Source organism: Ambystoma mexicanum, chromosome 3q (assembly GCF_040938575.1).
Source record: "Ambystoma mexicanum isolate Mex_15411 chromosome 3q, UKY_AmexF1_1, whole genome shotgun sequence".
NCBI lineage: Eukaryota > Metazoa > Chordata > Amphibia > Caudata > Ambystomatidae > Ambystoma > Ambystoma mexicanum.
The window spans coordinates 1,249,714,731-1,249,725,613 of NC_090926.1; the positions used below are offsets into that span (position 1 = coordinate 1,249,714,731).

The following is a 10,883-nucleotide window of genomic DNA, read 5'->3' on the forward strand; positions in this document are numbered from 1 at the left end:
TGGGGCTCTGTGCCCCAGAGGACAGAAGTGGCCTGCCCATATTGACTGGAGCAGTCTAGAGACCTGGGGCCCTGTTTCCCAGAGGACAGGAGTAGCCTACCCATAGTGGCAGGAGCAGCCTAGACCCCTGGGGCTCTGTGCCCCAGATGACAGGTGCAGCCTGCCCATAGTGACTGGAGCAGCCTAGAGACCTGGGGCTCGGTGCTCCAGGGACAGTAGATGACTTCCCATGGTGACACAGGCACAGCCTAGAGACGTGGGGCTCTGTGCCCCAGAGGACAGGAGTAACCTGCCCATAGTGACTGGAGCAGCCTAGAGACCTGGGGCTCTGTGCCCCAGAGGACAGGAGTAGCCTGCCCGTAGTGGCAGGAGTAGCCTAGACCCCTAGGGCTCTTTGCCCCAGATGACAGGTGCAGCCTGCCCATAGTGACTGGAGCAGCCTAGAGACCTGGGGCTCTTTGCCCCAGATGACAGGTGCAGCCTGCCCATAGTGACTGGAGCAGCCTAGAGACCTGGGGCTCGGTGCTCCGGGGACAGGAGTAGCCTTCCCATGGTGACACTGGAGCAGCCTAGAGACCGGGGGCACTGTGTCCCAGAGGACAGGTGCAGCCTGCCCATAATGACTGGAGCAACCTAGAGACCTGGGGCTTTGTGCCCCAGAGGACAGTTGCAGCCTGCCCATATTGACTGGATCAGCCTAGAGACCTGGGGCTCTGTGTCCCAGAGGACAGGAGTAACCTGCCCATAGTGACTGGAGCAGCCTAGAGACCAGGGGCTCTGTGCCCCAGAGGACAGACGTCGCCTTCCCATAGTGACTGGAGCAGCCTAGAGACCTGGGGCCCTGTTTCCCAGAGGACAGGAGTAGCCTGCCCATAGTGGCAGTAGCAGCCTAGACCCCTGGGGTTATTTGCCCCAGATGACAGGTGCAGCCTGCCCATAGTGACTGGAGCAGCCTAGAGACCTGGGGCTCGGTGCTCCGGGGACAGGAGTAGCCTTCCCATGGTGACACTGGAGCAGCCTAGAGACCGGGGGCACTGTGTCCCAGAGGACAGGTGCAGCCTGCCCATAATGACTGGAGCAACCTAGAGACCTGGGGCTTTGTGCCCCAGAGGACAGTTGCAGCCTGCCCATATTGACTGGATCAGCCTAGAGACCTGGGGCTCTGTGTCCCAGAGGACAGGAGTAACCTGCCCATAGTGACTGGAGCAGCCTAGAGACCAGAGGCTCTGTGCCCCAGAGGACAGACGTCGCCTTCCCATAGTGACTGGAGCAGCCTAGAGACCTGGGGCCCTGTTTCCCAGAGGACAGGAGTAGCCTGCCCATAGTGGCAGTAGCAGCCTAGACCCCTGGGGTTATTTGCCCCAGATGACAGGTGCAGCCTTCCCATAGTGACTGGAGCAGCCTAGAGACCTGGGGCTCTGTGCTCCATGCACAGGAGTAGACTGCCTGTAGTGGCAGGAGCAGCCTAGACCCCTGGGGCTCTTTGCCCCAGATGACAGGGGCAGCCTGCCCATAGTGACTGGAGCAGCCTAGAGACCTGGGGCTCTTTGCCCCAGATGACAGGTGCAGCCTGCCCATAGTGACTGGAGCAGCCTAGAGACCTGGGGCTCGGTGCTCCGGGGACAGGAGTAGCCTTCCCATGGTGACACTGGAGCAGCCTAGAGACAGGGGGCACTGTGCCCCAGAGGACAGGTGCAGCCTGCCCATAATGACTGGAGCAACCTAGAGACATGGGGCTTTGTGCCCCAGAGGACAGTTGCAGCCTGCCCATATTGACTGGAGCAGCCTAGAGACCTGGGGCTCTGTGTCCCAGAGAACAGGAGTAACCTGCCCATAGTGACTGGAGCAGCCTAGAGACCTGGGGCTCTGTGCCCCAGAGGACAGAAGTCGCCTCCCCATAGTGACTGGAACAGCCTAGAGACCTGGGGCCCTGTGTACCAGAGGACAGGAGTAGCCTGCCCATAGTGGCAGGAGCAGCCTAGACCCCTGGGGTTCTTTGCCCCAGATGACAGGTGCAGCCTTCCCATAGTGACTGGAGCAGCCTAGAGACCTGGGGCTCTGTGCTCCATGGACAGGAGAAGCCTGCCCGTAGTGACAGGAGCAGCCTAGACCCCTGGGGCTCTGTGCTCCATGGACAGGAGTAGCCTGCCCATGGTGACACTGGAGCAGCCTAGAGACCTGGGGCGCTGTGCCCCAGAGGACAGGAGTAGCCTGCCAATAGTGACTAGAGCAGCCTAGAGACCTGGGCTCTGTGCCCCAGAGGACAGGAGTAGCCTGCCAATAGTGACTGTAGCAGCCTAGAGACCTGGGGTTCTGTGCCACAGGGACAGGAGTAGCCCATCCATAGTGACTGGAGCAGCCTAGAGAACTGGGGCTCTGTGCTCCAGAGGACAGGTGCAGCCTGCCCATAGTGACTGGAGCAGCCTAGAGACCTGGGGCCCTGTGTCCCAGAGGACAGGAGTAGCCTGCCCATAGTGGCAGGAGCAGCCTAGATCCCTGGGGCTCGTTGCCACAGATGACAGGTGCAGCCTGCCCATCGTGACTGAAGCAGCCTAGAGACCTGGGGCTTTGTGCCCCAGAGGACAGGAGTAGCCTGCCCATAGTGACAAGAGCAGCCTAGAGACCTGGGGCCCTGTGTCCCAGAGGACAGGAGTAGCCTAAAGACCTGGGGCCCTGTGCCCCAGAGGACAGGAGTAGCCTGCCCATCGTGCTGGAGCAGCCTAGCCACCTTGGGCTCTGTGCCCCAGAGGACAGGAGTAGCCTGCCATTGGTGACTGGAGCAGCCTAGAGACCTGGGGCGCTGTGCCCTAGAGGACAGAAGTGGCCTGCCCATAGTGACTGGAGCAGCCTAGAGACCTGGGGCTCTGTACCCCAGAGGACAGGAGTAGCCTGCCCACAGTGACAGAAGCAGCCTAGAGACCTGGGGCTCTGTGCCCCAAAGGACAGGAGTAGCCTGCCCATGGTGACACTGGAGCAGCCTAGAGACCTGGGGCGCTGTGCCCTAGAGGACATGGGTAGCCTGCCCGTATTGACTGGAGCAGCCGAGAGACCTGGGGTTCTGTACCGCAGGGACAGAAGTAGCCTGCCCATGGTGACACTGGAGCAGCCTAGAGACCTGGGGCGCTGTGCCACAGAGGACAGGAGTAGCCTGTCCGTATTGACTGGAGCAGCCGAGAGACCTGGGGTTCTGTTCCGCAGGGACAGGAGTTACCCGCCCATAGTGACTGGAGCAGCCTAGAGACCTGGGCCTCTGTGCCCCAGAGGACAGGAGTAGCCTGTCCGTATTGACTGGAGCAGCCAAGAGACCTGGGGTTCTGTGCCCCAGAGGACAGGAGTAGCCTGCCCATATTGACTGGAGCAGCCTAGAGACCTGGGGTTCGGTGCCCCAGAGGACAGGTGCAGCCTGTCCATAGTGACAGGAGCAGCCAAGAGACCTGGAGCTCTGTGCCCCAGGACAGGAGTAGCCTGCCCATAATGACTGGAGCAGCCTAGAGACCTGGGGTTCGGTGCCCCAGAGGACAGGTGCAGCCTGTCCATAGTGACAGGAGCAGCCAAGAGACCTGGGGCGCTGTTCCCCAGGGACAGGATTAGCCTTTCCATAGTGACTGGAGCAGCCTAGAGACCTGGGGCACTGTGCCCCAGGTCAGGAGCCACCTAGAGAGATGGGACTCTGTGCCCCTGCGGACAGGTGCAGCCTGCCCATAGTGACAGGAGCAGCCTAGAGGCCTAGGGCTCTGTGCCTCAGGACAGGAGTAGTCTGCCCATGGTGACTGGAGCAGCCTAGAGCCCAGGGGCGGTGTGCCCCCGACGACGGGTGCAGCCTGTCCACAGTGACTGGAGCAGTCTAGAGACCTGGGGCTCTGTGCCCAGGAGGACAGGAGTAGCCTGCCCATAGTGACTGATGCAGCCTAGAGACCTGGGGCCCTGTGGCCCAGAGGACAGGAGTAGCCTGCCCATCGTGCTGGAGCAGCCTAGACACCTTGGGCTCTGTGCCCCAGAGGACAGGAGTAGCCTGCCCATCGTGCTGGAGCAGCCAAGACACCTTGGGCTCTGTGACCAGGAGGACAGGTGCAGCCTGCCATAGTGACTGGAGCAGCCTAGACACCTGGGGCTCTCGGCCCCCAGCGGACAGGTGCAGCCTGCCATAGTGACTGGAGCACCCAAGACACCCAGGGCTCTGTGCTTCAGGGACAGGAGTAACCTGCCCATTGTGACGGGAGCAGCCTAGACACCTTGGGCTCTGTGCCCCAGGGACAGTAGAAGACTTCCATGGTGACACTGGCGCAGCCTAGAGACCTGGGGCTCTGTGCCCCAGAGGACAGGAGTAACCTGCCCATATTGACTGGAGCAGCCTAGAGACCTGGGCTCTGTGCCCCAGAGGACAGGAGTAGCCTGCCCGTAGTGGCAGGAGTAGCCTAGACCCCTGGGGCTCTTTGCCCCAGATGACAGGTGCAGCCTGCCCATAGTGACTGGAGCAGCCTAGAGACCTGGGGCCCTTTGCCCCAGATGACAGGTGCAGCCTGCCCATAGTGACTGGAGCAGCCTAGAGACCTGGGGCTTGGTGCTCCGGGGATAGGAGTAGCCTTCCCATGGTGGCACTGGAGCAGCCTAGAAACCAGGGGCACTGTGCCCCAGAGGACAGGTGCAGCCTGCCTATAATGACTGGAGCAACCTAGAGACCTGGGGCTTTGTGCCCCAGTGGACAGTTGCAGCCTGCCCATATTGACTGGATCAGCCTAGAGACCTGTGGCTCTGTGTCCCAGAGGACAGGAGTAACCTGCCCATAGTGACTGGAGCAGCCTAGAGACCAGGGGCTCTGTGCCCCAGAGGACAGAAGTCGCCTTCCCATAGTGACTGGAGCAGCCTAGACACCTGGGGCCCTGTTTCCCAGAGGACAGGAGTAGCCTGCCCATACTGGCAGGAGCAGCCTAGACCCCTGGTGTTATTTGCCCCAGATGACAGGTGCAGCCTTCCCATAGTGACTGGAGCAGCCTAGAGACCTGGGGCTCTGTGCTCCAGAGGACAGGTGCAGCCTGTCCATAGTGACTGGAGCAGCCTAGAGACCTGGGGCCCTGTGTCCCAGAGGACAGGAGTAGCCTGCCCATAGTGTCAGGAGCAGCCTAGATCCCTGGGACTTGTTGCCCCCGACGACGGGTGCAGCCTGTCCACAGTGACTGGAGCAGTCTAGAGACCTGGGGCTCTGTGCCCAGGAGGACAGGAGTAGCCTGCCCATAGTGACTGATGCAGCCTAGAGACCTGGGGCCCTGTGGCCCAGAGGACAGGAGTAGCCTTCCCATCGTGCTGGAGCAGCCTAGACACCTTGGGCTCTGTGCCCCAGAGGACAGGAGAAGCCTGCCCATCGTGCTGGAGCAGCCAAGACACCTTGGGCTCTGTGACCAGGAGGACAGGTGCAGCCTGCCATAGTGACTGGAGCAGCCTAGACACCTGGGGCTCTCGGCCCCCAGAGGACAGGTGCAGCCTGCCATAGTGACTGGAGCACCCAAGACACCCAGGGCTCTGTGCTTCAGGGACAGGAGTAACCTGCCCATTGTGACGGGAGCAGCCTAGACACCTTGGGCTCTGTGCCCCAGGGACAGTAGAAGACTTCCCATGGTGACACTGGCGCAGCCTAGAGACCTGGGGCTCTGTGCCCCAGAGGACAGGAGTAGCCTGCCCGTAGTGGCAGGAGTAGCCTAGACCCCTGGGGCTCTTTGCCCCAGATGACAGGTGCAGCCTGCCCATAGTGACTGGAGCAGCGTAGAGACCTGGTGCCCTTTGCCCCAGATGACAGGTGCAGCCTGCCCATAGTGACTGGAGCAGCCTAGAGACCTGGGGCTCGGTGCTTCGGGGACAGGAGTAGCCTTCCCATGGTGACACTGGAGCAGCCTAGAGACCGGGGGCACTGTGCCCCAGAGGACAGGTGCAGCCTGCCCATAATGACTGGAGCAACCTAGAGACCTGGGGCTTTGTGCCCCAGTGGACAGTTGCAGCCTGCCCATATTGACTGGATCAGCCTAGAGACCTGGGGCTCTGTGTCCCAGAGGACAGGAGTAACCTGCCCATAGTGACTGGAGCAGCCTAGAGACCTGGGGCCCTGTTTCCCAGAGGACAGGAGTAGCCTGCCCATAGTGGCAGGAGCAGCCTTGACCCCTGGGGTTATTTGCCCCAGATGACAGGTGCAGCCTTCCCATAGTGACTGGAGCAGCCTAGAGACCTAGGGCTCTGTGCTCCATGGACAGGAGTAGACTGCCTGTAGTGGCAGGAGCAGCCTAGACCCCTGGGGCTCTTTGCCCCAGATGACAGGGGCAGCCTGCCCATAGTGACTGGAGCAGCCTAGAGACCTGGGGCTCTTTGCCCCAGATGACAGGTGCAGTCTGCCCATAGTGACTGGAGCAGCCTAGAGACCTGGGGCTCGGTGCTCCGGGGACAGGAGTAGCCTTCCCATGGTGACACTGGAGCAGCCTAGAGACCGGGGGCACTGTGCCCCAGAGGACAGGTGCAGCCTGCCCATAATGACTGGAGCTGCCTAGAGACATGGGGCTTTGTGCCCCAGAGGACAGTTGCAGCCTGCCCATATTGACTGGAGCAGCCTAGAGACCTGGGGCCCTGTTTCCCAGAGGACAGGAGTAGCCTGCCCATAGTGGCAGGAGCAGCCTAGACCCCTGGGGCTCTGTGCTCCATGGACAGGAGTAGCCTGCCCATGGTGACACTGGAGCAGCCTAGAGACCTGGGGCGCTGTGCCCCAGAGGACAGGAGTAGCCTGCCAATAGTGACTAGAGCAGCCTAGAGACCTGGGCTCTGTGCCCCAGAGGACAGGAGTAGCCTGTCAATAGTGACTGGAGCAGCCTAGAGACCTGGGGTTCTGTGCCACAGGGACAGGAGTAGCCCATCCATAGTGATGGGAGCAGCCTAGAGACCTGGGGCTCTGTGCTCCAGAGGACAGGTGCAGCCTGCCCATAGTGACTGGAGCAGCCTAGAGACCTGGGTCCCTGTGTCCCAGAGGACAGGAGTAGCCTGCCCTAAGTGGCAGGAGCAGCCTAGATCCCTGGGGCTCGTTGCCCCAGATGACAGGTGCAGCCTGCCCATCGTGACTGGAGTAGCCTAGAGACCTGGGGCTTTGTGCCCCAGAGGACAGGAGTAGCCTGCCCATAGTGACATGAACAGCCTAGAGACCTGGGGCTCTGTGCCCCAGAGGACAGGAGTAGCCTGCCCATAGTGACAAGAGCAGCCTAGAGGCCTGGGGCCCTGTGTCCAGGAGGACAGGAGTAGCCTAGAGACCTGGGGCCCTGTGCCCCAGAGGACAGGAGTAGACTGCCCATCGTGCTGGAGCAGCCTAGACACCTTGGGCTCTGTGCCCCAGAGGACAGGAGTAGCCTGCCCATGGTGACTGGAGCAGCCTAGAGACCTGGGGCGCTGTGCCCTAGAGGACAGAAGTGGCCTGCCCATAGTGACTGGAGCAGCCTAGAGACCTGGGGCTCTGTACCCCAGAGGACAGGAGTAGCCTGCCCACAGTGACAGAAGCAGCCTAGAGACCTGGGGCGCTGTGCCCCAGAGGACAGGAGTAGCCTGCCCATGGTGATACTGGAGCAGCCTAGAGACCTGGGGCGCTGTGCCCTAGAGGACAGGAGTAGCCTGCCATGGTGACTGGAGCAGCCTAGAGACTTGGGGCCTTGTGCCCCAGAGGACAGGAGTAGCCTGCTCATAGTTACTAGAGCAGCCTAGACACCTGGGGCCCTGTGTCCCAGAGGACAGGTGCAGCCTAGAGACCTGTCCTCTGGAACACCGAGCCCCAGGTGTCTAGGCTGCTCCAGCCACTATGGGCAGGCTGCACCTGTCCTCGGGGCACAGAGCCCCCGAGGTGCCCATAGTGTGATTGGAGCAGCCTAGCGACCTGGGGCTCTGTGCCCCCTGGGACAGACACAGCGTGACCCTTGTGGTGACCCGCCGTTAAAGGCTGTGGAACCCCCTCCCTGATGGCGCTTCCTCTGTGCCCCAATACTGGACTTGCCTCGCCTCGTCCCTCGTCCCCCTTACCTAGAGTAGAGCTTCTTTGCGGCTGGTTTTCATAAAATCCTGAGAGCGAAAAACTGCAGGAAAAACTGCGTGATATCCGCTCTCCCAAAGGACAAAAGTTAACCAGTCCCCTTAAAGAATAACGTTTCACCTTCAAAGTGTAAAACAGTAACCAGCCCTCCTCGTAGACCATTCCCCCTGTGGGGGCCACCTTCCCTCACCTACCTCTTCCTGTCACACAGTCAGTCCCCTCGTTGCCAGTCTCAGGCCTTCTCTCACCTGTCTCTTCCTGCCACACGTTCTCACAGAGTCAGTCCCCTCGTTGCCAGTCTCAGGCCTTCTCTCAGCTGTCTTTTCCTGCCACACGTTCTCACAGAGTCAGTCCCCTCGTTGCCAGTCTCAGGCCTTCTCTCAGCTGTCTTTTCCTGCCACACGTTCTCACAGAGTCAGTCCCCTCGTTGCCAGTCTCAGGCCTTCTCTCAGCTGTCTTTTCCTGCCACACGTTCTCACAGAGTCAGTCCCCTCGTTGCCAGTCTCAGGCCTTCTCTCAGCTGTCTCTCCCTGCCACACGTTCTCACAGAGTCAGTCTCAAGCCTTCTCTCACCTGTCTCTCCCTGCCACACGTTCTCACAGAATCAGTGTCAGGCCTTCTGTCGCCTGTCTCTTCCTGCCCACACGTTCTGAGGGCCATTTCCCTGGTCGCCTGTCTCTTCCTGCCCACACGTTCTCACAGAGCTAGTCCCCTTGTTGCCAGTCTCGGGCCTTCTCTCACCTGTCTCTTCCTGCCACACGTTGTCACAGAGTCAGTCCCCTCGTTGACAGTCTCAGGCCTTCTCTCACCTGTCTCTCCCTGCCACACGTTCTCACAGAATCAGTCTCAGGCCTTCTGTCGCCTGTCTCTTCCTGCCCACACGTTCTGAGGGCCATTTCCCTGGTCGCCTGTCTCTTCCTGCCCACACGTTGTCACAGAGTCAGTCCCTTCGTTGCCAGTCTCAGGCCTTCTCTCAGCTGTCTTTTCCTGCCACACGTTCTCACAGAGTCAGTCTCAGGCCTTCTGTCGCCTGTCTCTTCCTGCCCACACGTTCTCACAGAGCTAGTCCCCTCGTTGCCAGTCTCGGGCCTTCTCTCACCTGTCTCTTCCTGCCACACGTTGTCACAGAGTCAGTCCCCTCGTTGCCAGTCTCGGGCCTTCTCTCACCTGTCTCTTCCTGCCACACGTTGTCACAGAGCTAGTCCCCTCGTTGCCAGTCTCAGGCCTTCTCTCACCTGTCTCTTCCTGCCACACGTTCTCACAGAGTCAGTCCCCTCGTTGCCAGTCTCAGGCCTTCTCTCACCTGTCTCTTCCTGCCACACGTTGTCACAGAGCTAGTCCCCTCGTTGCCAGTCTCAGACCTTCTCTCACCTGTCTCTCGCTGCCACACGTTCTCACAGAGTCAGTCCCCTCGTTGCCAGTCTCAGGCCTTCTCTCACCTGTCTCTCCCTGCCACACGTTCTCAGAGAGTCAGTCTCAGGCCTTCTCTCACCTGTCTCTCCCTGCCACACGTTCTCACAGAATCAGTCTCAGGCCTTCTGTCGCCTGTCTCTTCCTGCCCACACGTTCTCACAGAGCTAGTCCCCTCGTTGCCAGTCTCGGGCCTTCTCTCACCTGTCTCTCGCTGCCACAGGGTGTCACAGAGTCAGTCCCCTCGTTGCCAGTCTCAGGCCTTCTCTCACCTGTCTCTCGCTGCCACACGTTCTCACAGAGTCAGTCCCCTCGTTGCCAGTCTCAGGCCTTCTCTCACCTGTCTCTCCCTGCCACACGTTCTCACAGAGTCAGTCTCAGGCCTTCTCTCACCTGTCTCTCCCTGCCACACGTTCTCACAGAATCAGTCTCAGGCCTTCTGTCGCCTGTCTCTTCCTGCCCACACGTTCTCACAGAGCTAGTCCCCTCGTTGCCAGTCTCGGGCCTTCTCTCACCTGTCTCTCCCTGCCACACGTTCTCACAGAGTCAGTCTCAGACCTTCTCTCACCTGTCTCTCGCTGCCACACGTTCTCACAGAGTCAGTCTCAGACCTTCTCTCACCTGTCTCTCGCTGCCACAGGTTGCCACAGAATCGGTGTCTTCGTGCTCCTCTGAGACTTCCGGTCAGCGTGCTGGGTTTCTGCTCGGTCCTGTGCTGGGGTACGGCGGGACCCTCTGCCTCCAGGCTGGCCGGTGATACACAGACAGCCAGTCTCACTCCAGTGTTTGTGGCAGGAGAGACTGCGCTCTCTTCACCTAGCGACGCCGGGCACGAGGTGTGCCTGAAATGCGCCTCTGGGAGCGCACCTCACACCTGACGCCTCCCAGCACGGCTGCCAGCCTCCGGGCGCACATCTTGCACTGATCACAGTAACCCCTTCCCTGCCACTGGCACATATTCCTGCAGTCCCTGAAAGGGTCACCTGATTGGGGAATTCTTAATGCGTTTGAGTTTGGCGCATCTGCATGTGCCTGCAGTCGGCTCCCATTTTAAAGACAGGGTTTAAGGCTCCATTTTTGAAGATATACCCGAATTGCCCCCACAGTGTCGGTTCCCAGTCTGGCGAGCTCAAGCTGCCCCCCCCCCTTGCCAGGTGTGTGTTGGGCTTCCAGTCTCAAGGCCCCACGCTGTCCCATGGAGATGTGAGTAGCTCACGCAGGCTACATGCATGTAGCATCCCCCTGCTAGCTGTGAGTAGCTCACTGTGGTGACATGACTGGTGCTCTGCAGGAGTACAGGGATGTGTAGTGGTGCCTGAGCTCTCACTCTGTCCCACACTACTACTAAACCGGAAGTGATCCCAATCTGTCATGGCCACTGGGCAAGGGCCAATGTCTTTATTACCTGCAGGGTCCAAATGGACCCAGT

At 60.3% G+C, this 10,883-nt stretch overlaps 1 protein-coding gene across 2 annotated transcripts in view; it reads right to left on the reverse strand.

Moving 5' to 3' along the window:
* Positions 1 to 10,145, reverse strand: part of TSPAN16 (tetraspanin 16) — a 271,648-nt gene extending 261,503 nt beyond the window's left edge. Inside the window, exon 1 of one of the 2 annotated variants that reach the window (XM_069652885.1) lies at positions 8,035 to 8,089. The gene's annotated coding sequence lies outside the window, so the exon portion shown is untranslated. Of the gene's footprint in view, positions 1 to 8,034; positions 8,090 to 10,075 lie in introns of those variants that run through there. The other variant, XM_069652884.1, reaches the window with a different exon arrangement.
* Between the last annotated feature and the right edge of the window lie 738 nt (positions 10,146 to 10,883).